Source organism: Corvus brachyrhynchos, unplaced genomic scaffold (genome assembly GCF_000691975.1).
Source record: "Corvus brachyrhynchos isolate BGI_N302 unplaced genomic scaffold, ASM69197v1 scaffold398, whole genome shotgun sequence".
Lineage (NCBI taxonomy): Eukaryota > Metazoa > Chordata > Aves > Passeriformes > Corvidae > Corvus > Corvus brachyrhynchos.
In genome coordinates this window covers 1,318,758-1,328,983 of record NW_008239780.1, presented here as the reverse complement: position 1 = coordinate 1,328,983, position 10,226 = coordinate 1,318,758, and the positions used below count along the sequence as shown (strand labels likewise).

General features: G+C 44.3%; 1 long non-coding RNA gene across 1 annotated transcript; it reads left to right on the top strand.

Moving 5' to 3' along the window:
• Positions 1 to 3,918: 3,918 nt before the first annotated feature.
• On the top strand, positions 3,919 to 7,348 carry LOC108448850. The gene is made up of 2 exons (XR_001864889.1): positions 3,919 to 4,834; positions 6,939 to 7,348. It is a non-coding gene; the product is annotated as an uncharacterized LOC108448850 (long non-coding RNA).
• Positions 7,349 to 10,226: the final 2,878 nt, after the last annotated feature.

The window sequence follows — 10,226 nt, the reverse complement described above, 5'->3', positions numbered from 1 at the left end:
TGATGTTTTAAATTCAGACACAGAGCACACCTCTGCCTACATGGAGCAATATGATCACACCTTCCCATTGCAGCTGGAACATGAGGAGTTTGACAGAGCTCGTTTTGCTCCCCAGAGCCCTTGGATTCTTCTGAGGGCCAGAACAATAATAAATATTAATACAATGCAAATTAATTATTAACAATAATAAAACACGTTACAGGTGATTACATGATAGGTGAAAAGAAAAATAATTCATATTGAAGAATGTGTTTGCCTTGGTCTTTCCCCAAGCGCCCACACACATACCTTCATTGCTATTAGTGTATCTTAATATAATAATAATTCTAAAATTAATTTAAAATGTGCATCATCAGCTGAAAACACTTTTTGTCCACTTCAAAGGAACAAATTTTTCTTAGTAGGGTTTAAATTGAATTGAGACATGAAGTATTTGGTTAACAGGGCACTTAACCTTTATTAGAGATTGGTGCATCACTTTTACTGCTGTTGCAGTGTTAATCTCAGGGTTCTTTTCAGGAGTAGCTCTGAAGTCGTTACTATCCAAAGATGCTTAAAAATTCAGGATGTGAGCAGGAGCAGAGCATGGGGGTCATTTCTGACAGAACAAGGAAAGAAATGTTATGGGATCCAAGCCCTGAGGGCAGAGGGGCCATTGCCAACACCCAGCCACTCTTGGCACAAGGGACTGAGAGCCCTGGGGTAGCACCACAGAGCCCAGCAACAAACCAGAGCTTCCCAGGACCTGGCTTTAAAATAAAAAAGGCATTTGTGAAAGTGTTCATGCTGTGGAAGGTGTACAGGGTTGAGACACTGGGGCTTCTAGTTGGATGAGCTTTTTGTCACTTCTCCTCCTGCAAATCACCACAGGTGTAACAGAGAGCAGAAGCCAGAAACAAAGGAAATTCCACACAACTGGCTAAGAAAAATGTTCAGCAAGACATAAAAATCTGCCCGGGGCCAGGCCGCATTTCGGCTGTGCAGCGGTCATTTCTGACAGAACAAGGAAAGAAATGTTATGGGATCCAAGCCCTGAGGGCAGAGGGGCCATTGCCAACACCCAGCCACTCTTGGCACAAGGGACTGAGAGCCCTGGGGTAGCACCACAGAGCCCAGCAACAAACCAGAGCTTCCCAGGACCTGGCTTTAAAATAAAAAAGGCATTTGTGAAAGTGTTCATGCTGTGGAAGGTGTACAGGGTTGAGACACTGGGGCTTCTAGTTGGATGAGCTTTTTGTCACTTCTCCTCCTGCAAATCACCACAGGTGTAACAGAGAGCAGAAGCCAGAAACAAAGGAAATTCCACACAACTGGCTAAGAAAAATGTTCAGCAAGACATAAAAATCTGCCCGGGGCCAGGCCGCATTTCGGCTGTGCAGCCCTCCTGTGCGCTGGGGCTGCCTGTCCATCTCCACTGCATGCCCTGAGCACTCCCACACCTCGCTCTGTACATCGTGTGGTTTATGTTAGGTTATATTTTTTTTCCGTGAGGTTTGACACAAACACAAAGGTGATCAACTGTAAAAGTGAAGCATTGCACGGCCCTGCAAAAACCAGGGCACCACAGCCTTTGACACGTTCTCGGCAAGGCAGCACAGGAATCTCCTGCACCTCACCATGCTTCTGCTGAAACAAACCAGGCTGCTCTTGACGTTTGAGCGGTTTTCTCCTGTGGGGAGAGAGCATAATGTTCAGTATTTCTCACGATGCCTTTTTTGGGCTGTTTTCTTCTTTATCTGGTTTACCTATTTTTCCTCTCTAAGTTTTCTAGGGCCCTGGACATCACCAGGTACAATGGCCTGCAGCTCTTGAATGTGCTTAAAGTTGAGAAGTTTACTCTCAATTTGAGATCCCATTTAAATCGAGACAATTTTTAGACCAAGAAGTCTTTCTTTTTGAATTTGCAATATATAAAAGTCCTATCAGTGAACCACTTGGGCCTGGTAGAAATGCACAAGCCAAAAAGCTACAGTTCTGTAGGTGCTTTTTCTCCTGTGCTATTTGTTCTTCATTACAACAATGCAAAACACTGGAAACAAAAATGAAGAAGACAAATTAGAGTCTGATTAGCAAGGGAGATATAAGCTAATACCCATCACTGTTATACTTCCTTATGCTGCTTAATGAATCAGTGCTGGCAGGAAAAAAGATTGCTGGTGCCTGAGGCACTTAATAACAGTGTGTACCATAACATGCATTTCCCTTCAGGTATCACTCTAAGAAGTTGGTATGGACAATTTCTGTTTCTAAAGTAATGAGAGCAGAGGGTGATGCTGTCAAGATGAGGAATTTTGTCAGTACTGTGTGAAGCTGCACGCAGGCAGCCAGTTAGCCATGTGTCTGGGCAGGACTTGGGGGCAGGAGGGTCACCCCAAGGCTGAGGGCAGGAGTGTCCTCCCCACCCCGGGCACCACCAGAGACCCAGCACCACCACCAGCTCCAGGGGTGTTGGACAGGTTTAGAAATGAGCATGGGCGCTGCTCATGCAAGAGGTACTGAAAGCATTCAAGCACCAGCTGCTCCCCTCAGAGCCCTCACAGCTGGAAACAAAAAGAGAAAGAACATGAATAAAATGCAGGGCATGGAACTGCCTCCTGTCAGCAGAGATGTTGCAGGTGTTGCAATGCACAACTCACAGCTAATAGCATTAACCTGAAAAAAACCCTTAATATTTGGTTCCATCTTCATCCCATCTCACACATTCCCCCCACCTTGGGCCGTCAGACTTTCATTTGGCCTCCACCTTGCAGCTTCTCCTGTACACGTTCACCTGTGGAAGGAGCCATCATTCCTACTCATCTGTGGCTGCCTCCTGTATGTCCAGGTATGCTCTCCAAAGCATCCTCATTAGTACGAAGAGCATGTAATCAGCAATGAAAACTTCGGGATTCATTTTAGTGAAGTATGTAAGGCTTGAACTGTATTATCTCATCTGGTAATTAATACTGTGAAGAGATCCTGCACAGTGTAACAACAGCTATAAAATTGCTTCACCTACATGGGATACAGAGAGAAGAATTACACTATATGACCATTATTATAATTTTTGAGTTTTTTGACATTTACTTCTGCTAAATCTTGTAACATCCTTCATGAACTTATTTCCTTTCAAAATGACTTCTTGGCAGAAAAAATGGCATTAAAACTCTAAAAGGAGCATCATGTCATTTCAGAATGAGTCAAGGTCAGCTTGTTCCTTTTTTAAGTACAAAATTCCACACTGCTCCCTGCCAGCTGGGGAGAAGCTGCCTGCACTCTTCTGTCTGTCACATTCCATGTCTGGGCAATGAGGGAAAACAAACACAAGAAAATGAGAGGGTGCAGCACGGTACCAGAAATTCCAACTGACCTGGTGTTGCAGAGGATCAGGTTTAAAGACTAATTTCTTAGGAGCTGCAGTGAGAGAATCTTAATCATATTGGGATGGCAAAGGAGCATTGCCCTGCCACAAATCTCCAGTGCTCTTTCAAATATCAGTTCCACAGTGACAGTAACTGCAGCCACTGGTTTGTGTCCTTTGACTATAAGCCAGTTTATACAATTAATAACGCATCCCTGCCCAATCAACAGAACGATCCGTCCTTGCCCCTAGGTACTAATCATGTGTCAAGACAATTAATTGCAGAGATGTACTACGTGAGGAAGGTTGCCCTTAATGTAAAATGTGGCAATTTTTCTGAAGGGCCCAAGGCAACAATCATCTGAATATTCCTCCTTACAGTAACACTACCCTCTCTAAACGAGAGAGGAGAACTTAGTCAACAGGAGACCTAAAAACAAAGCTCCCTCTGGGTTCAAGCCCACGAGATCCGGAGCATCCTGCCACCTCCCGCTGAGCAGAATCACGCTCTTCAGCAAAGGTTACAATTTTCCACTTACACTGGATCAGAAGTCCCTGAATGGCTAAATTCAAATGCTGATCATTGCAAAGGATTTTTAAGAAGTTGGGTTTTTTTCTCCCACCAACTTTCGTAGTTCACAAGAAGCATTTCCCTCACAGAAGCCTGGTCCAGAACCAGGGAAGGCTTGCCATTGATTTCCACAGAAATATGATCAGATCCCCCAGTATTTACCATCTTACTGGGTGTGTAATTGGGTGCAGATGAGGGGAGCCAGCAGAGAGCTTAAGGACACAGGTTTGGGCACGGAAACGAGTCAATATGTGAAGGTACTCTTTGTTTCACTTTGTCTACTCTTCCTCTTCTTTCTCCAAGGGAAACGGGAAAATCAAATGGGTCTGCTCAAGGAGGGCCAAGTCCTCTTCAGTGACTCCCTCCTTGCTTCAGCCTCTTGACATCTGCTCTGGCACTGCTCCACACTGTCACCTGTCCAGGGACAGCCTTCTCAGGAGAGGGGGACAGCTCATATTATGATGATTAGACAAGGAGCAACCAAAACCTCTTTGCACCATCTGTAACCTGGTTGTTGTCAGGGTCTTTCCTTCTGGGTGGGAAGCAGCCCTGTCAGCAAGAACCACGTCAGAGCCTTGGTGACTGGAAGTCACGATCTCCCCACTGCCTTACCTTGTCTTTTGATTTTTCACTTTGACTCATTGCTCACAGTCATCCCTGTCGTCAATAATAAGAGGTGCTGGGGCACATTTTACAAATATGTGTGCCTAATCATCTTGATATCTGAGAGGAGCCATGTAGATAAGAAGAGCTTTTATCTCCTTTTCACAGCGGCAATGTGAACCCTCCAGGGCTGCACAGGATGACTGCAGCCACACAAGGTTCCATCAGCAGCATGCACCCGGTTATGCAAAAAAAAGAGGAGAAAAGCCCTTCCAGTCTGCACCGGCTGGATTTAACCTCATGCACCGCTTCAGGATCTGGTGAGTCCCACCAAGTCTGTTATTGTAGACTCAAGATAACCTTCCCCCACTTTGATGTAGCTCTCCTTGGCTCATCCTTACCTGGAAAGGACACAGCCAGCCTTCCTGGCTACTTTGGTACATGCCATTGCAAATCCACCCTGCCTGGAATGTGTGGCTCTCCTCATCCCACTGTGAAAGGCCATCCATGCCCTCGTCATTGGTTTCTTTCATGTACAACAAATTGTACTTATAACAGGAAAGCCCAGGCAGAATTCCCCTGAGAGTCTGAAATGACATTTCTTAGGATCTGACAATAAAACACCACTTGTGCTCTGCCTCTCATCTGTTCACCCTTTCAGTTAAGCTTTCACTCTGTGCATTAGAGAAATGAGTCATCTTCACCATCTCTTATGCACTCACATTCGCAGTACCTTGCCTTAATCTTCAGTTTTTCACTATCACCTGAAATATATGCTCTTTAATATCTAATATTACTTTATGGGGAAAAACCACTAAAAAATCAATCACACTTGTAACGAGAAGCTTCCAAAGACTCTAATCCTAAAATGCACTCCTATAATACCACAAGGGAATCTCCACGCTCAGTATTAAAAGGATAATTTTTCAGTGCATCCCCAGTTTCCCAGATACACATAGCTCTTCATTTTCACCTGCAAATGACTCCATAGATTAACAGAGAGACAAAACTCAATCAAGCATGTCTGTCATTGCGATTATGGCCTGGCTGTAAAGCAATTTCACAGAATGGCAGAGGACCATGATATACCTACCACAGCTTAAAAGCCTTCTTCATTGCACCAGATTTACATAACTTTATTCAGTGTTGTAGGTTCAGAAAAAAATTCATATTTGCCAATAGGGATGGGAAATGAGAAAAGCAGTGACACTGGAGGTAGTTTATCATTTGAATTGGGTTCTGCACCTGCAGAATTCCCCTCTTGCTTTTTTGGCAACACCTTGTGTCTTGCACAGACCCAATAACTGTAAGGGACTATTTCTGTATTTATATTTTCTATCTAATAAAAAATAGTAGTAAGTTGTAAAGATTGAATTAGAGACCACAGTGGTTTTCAATTTTGACTCAGGCTGTGGAGTTCAGTGGGGAAAATGTAACCCTTAACTCTACACCAAGAAAATACACCAAGATCCTTGTGCTCTCTGCTTGAAGTTCTTCCAGAGTTCCTTTAGCATGCTTTCAAAAAATTGTCCCCAGTGGCAATTTCAGAGCCATATATATCAATTCAGATTGCCATGTACAGCCATTTGCAAATTCTGACATGCCCTCAAATCCTAAATCTGACTTAAAATTTCTTCAAGCAGTTTCTGACAGTTTAAGCAAGAAATGCGGACTTTTGAAATGAAAACTGAAATTCTCACTCTTGCGAAAACACTAAGTGATATGAGAGTTGACATGTCAATCATCCTGGCTCCGGAATAATCATTCATGCTTATTTTACTGGGAAATCAGCAGGTGTGCAAAAGCTCCTGCTGAGCCCCTGCACCTGCAGGAAACAAAACTCTCCAGCAGTCACAAGAATTTGCCCCAGTTCTGCTGCAGAGCTGCTGGGTTCGGGTTGCTCTGGCCCACGCAGAGCATGGTTGGGTGATGCTGCACCATGTTCTTGAAAGAAAATGGGCACAAATCATAGAGTCAGAGATTCATTTAGGTTGGAAAAGACCCAAAGATCATTGGGTCCAACCATTAACCAACACTGCCAAGTCCACCACCAAACCATGTCCCTAAGTCACATCAGGAGTCTCTCCACACTGGCAAATTGGCTATGCTTTGAAAACTCAAAATAGCCAGCCCTGATTTGGTCAAATCAATGCAACCAAAGGTAGTGTGGAGACTTTCAAAAAGCTGATCACATTTTCTAAGGAACAGCTGAATCATGCCATTTTCAGAGAGAAAGCCACAACGATTCTTGGCTGTGCGCAACTTGTTCCCATAAGGGCAAGGGAAAAACCCAGGGCCAGGGCTGCCTCTTCAGGGTGGCTGGTCAGGTGTGCTGATTTTTGTTCCTTATTATGAAAACTATCTTTTGCCTTCTTCAATAGAAGATAGAAATTTGATGCCATTTCATTTTGTCTTTTTCCCCAGATCCTCATACTTCAAGGCTAAAGCTGAGCTCCCTGGAATGACTCTGGAGCTGAAACATACACCTAAGTACTTGGCTGAATCAGTCCCTCTCCAAGTATAAGGAGGAAGATATTCAGGCTTTCTAATTCAGCAGCACAGCAGGGAAACTGCTTGTCTCTGCATGATTGTGTAATTGCTTTTCAAAGAGAGAAGTGAGTTTCTCTATCCACATTGCACTAACAAACCTCAGAAGTCACTTTGGTCTCCCAGCCTAACTTTCAAGATTATTTGTTATGGATAAAAAAAAGACACTTCTATTTCCATAGCTGACAAGCTTTGCCTCAGGGCATGCATTTATTTTCCATGCTGTTGATCTATTCCTCCCTGTATCAGGCTAATTCATCAGATTAATAAAGGACGATTTAGCTTCCTGCAGGGTGTTATTGATCTCTTGGGGAACATGGCAGTTGTTTGCTATGCCCCCTTTCCTCTGAGCAAAAGGGATGATTTTTAAATATTTCTAATGCTTGAAGGCTACAGTTGGTTCTCACCAAGCAGCTACAGAGGAGCAAAAGGCAGCAGCAAAGGGGAAATGTAAAATGTATCACCTGAACCCCTCTTTCCCCACCTCTGTATTCATCCGTGTGTCCAGAGCACACAAAGCCCCAGCAAGGAGGTGGGAGTGAGCACCTGGCTCCCACAAGAGGCTTCGGGAAGACAAGGCACATCTGGGTTGAGCTGGCACGCATTTCATCCACCCACACCAGGCATTATTTGAAACACTCAGCTCAGTTCATAGACTATCAGGTCAGAAAGGCTCCCTGTATCAGCCCTGTCTCAGACCCCGCTAGGTTCTGCTACAGAAATCTTCATGTGTCATCCAACACAGAAACAAGAGCGTCTCCTTACCGGTGCCAAACTTCCTCCCTCTATCCCACCAAAATCATTCCTTTACCTTCAAGCTACAGTGCTGGACGAGGAGCTTTAATTCTCCATAATCTCTCAGTTGTTCTCTGGCTCCCTGCTTTTCTGGGCAGCAATCCCTGTCCTGCAAACACAGCCTGGCTCCTGACTTCCAGGATACATGGCTTGATGCTTGACCTTATTAAAAAACAAACAAACACCATTTATTTATGCCAAGCTAGAAAGCCCAAATGTTCAGCCTCGATGACTTACTACCTCATTCTTCACCTTTCTTCTGATTTTATGTCATCTGTGGCGGTTTCATTTTCTCCCCAAAACCACAGACAGAAGTGTTAAACGTTGACAGAGCAAGACCTGAGCCCCACCAGAGCTAGGCAGACACAATACCTTGCTCCTGTGTTTGCAGCAGCTCTGTTGTGAGGCTTGTAAATCCCTTGCCTTGAAATCCACTCAGTATGTGCTACATTAATTTTATATACTTCTAATTCCTTAATCAACAGTTTTGAAGAAACAAATATCTCTGTAAATTACAACAACATTATTACCTTTAGCAGTCGAATTTGAAATCTCATTAAAAAGATATGAAGTTCTCTTCTGTAACCCTACAGTGAATGGAATAACTTGGAACAGATCCCCATCCTTTGTTAGTCATACCTTTCCATATGCTGTTCCATGTATGTCTAGGTCTGGTTTCCAAGCTTGCTTTCACTCCTGCCCATCTGTGATGGCCCAAGCACCACTGACAATCACTATGACCACTTCTGAGAGCTGTGTGGCCAGTATCAGTGACCAGTGGTGGCCTGTGCTATGCTGCATACTCAGGGTCACTGTGGAACACTCCCATCTTGCGGTATGACCACAGCTGAAATTGGTTTCCCCCAAACATGACACATTTATTGAACGTTTCTGCAAGGTTCAAGTGTCTTTTCTGCATCATCAGTGGCATTTCTGCTTTATCAAAAGATCTTTTTTGCAGGGCTCAGCTGGTACCTGACGGAATAAATGCCTTTTCTTCCCAATATATTCTGAAAATTACTGAGCTCTGCTTGTATCATTTTCCTTCCCATAAAAAGGAAGCCCCATTTCCTCGAGTATAGAAAAGTTTTGGAAACAGAATTAGGCAGGGAATTGTTTGAAATGAAGGGGTCGGGGAGTGGTTTCTTCCAGTGGCAGGGGCTGTGTGTGATCAAACCGGGTGATCAAAGACAGGCCCCACCCCTGAAGCTGCCCGTGTCTGCTCCCATTCAGACACATTTCTCATCATTATCCCTTAACCCCGCAGTTTCCAGTCCCACTTAACAAGGCTGTGTTTATTTGTCTGATTTTTGGCATGACAGATAAAACATAGCTATCCCAAATTTCAGTCCATAAATCCCAGTAAATAGATTGGATGGACCTAGATTAAAAAGGAAAATAACTGCAGAGACTTTATTTTGGAAACAAAATGAAAGGCTTTAAAACTGATTTGCTGATATGTCATTTGTTTGATGTCATCCCTCTATAAGTGGGTTATGATTGTTCTCACGAATGCAAAATGATATGCAAATATATCCATCACGTCCTGCTGCTTCCAGTTTTATCTGCCTCTTTCCTAGACTCTTCTTTCCCTTCCCCCAGAGTCTCCCAGAAGCATTTGTCCCACTTGCATTTGTCCCAGAAGCATTTTGAGAAGCATTTGTCCCACTTGCAAGGCCAGGGACAAAGGGAGTGGAAAAGGCAAAGAAAACCACCCTACACCTCTTCTGACACATACATGTTTTGTGATGGTTTATGTCCCTGTCACGTGGCATGCAGTTTCATTTCTGCCCTTGAAAAACACCTGAAAAATCATTGCCAGTATACATTCTTCCTTGACAATTTTTCTCTGGTTACAGAAAACACAGAAAGTTTATAGTTAGCCATCCTCCCTCCAAGAGTGACAGCTTCTCTGTCCCAGGTGTTTTGGAGCAAGCAGGACTCACCAGAACTGTCAGAATTTTTTCCTTAAACACAGAGCAATTAGTAGCACAAAAACAATCAATGCTCTCCTGCAGGAAGGGAAATTTGAGTGGGATTTTTATCTCTTTTTCTTCACAGTGCTACACATAATCTTTAGGTTCCCCAGAACAAGACTGTGCTCAGGGTGAATCCCAGCTCCAAAATGATGGAGTTTGTGCCCAGAGGTGGATGTGGCAAATCTGTACCTGGGAGTGCTGGCGAGGGGCTTGGAGCCGTGTGCCAGCTGCTCTCCTGCTCTGTCCCCTCGGAGAGTTCCACCACCGTGGGTGGGTGCGGGGCAGGGGCCAGGACTGGCCATGTCCCGTGGGGTGTCTGGTGCTTGGGCTGCCTCCAGGTCCTGTGCTGGCAGCTCTGTGGGAAGCGGCTGCTGCTCCTAATTAAATAGCA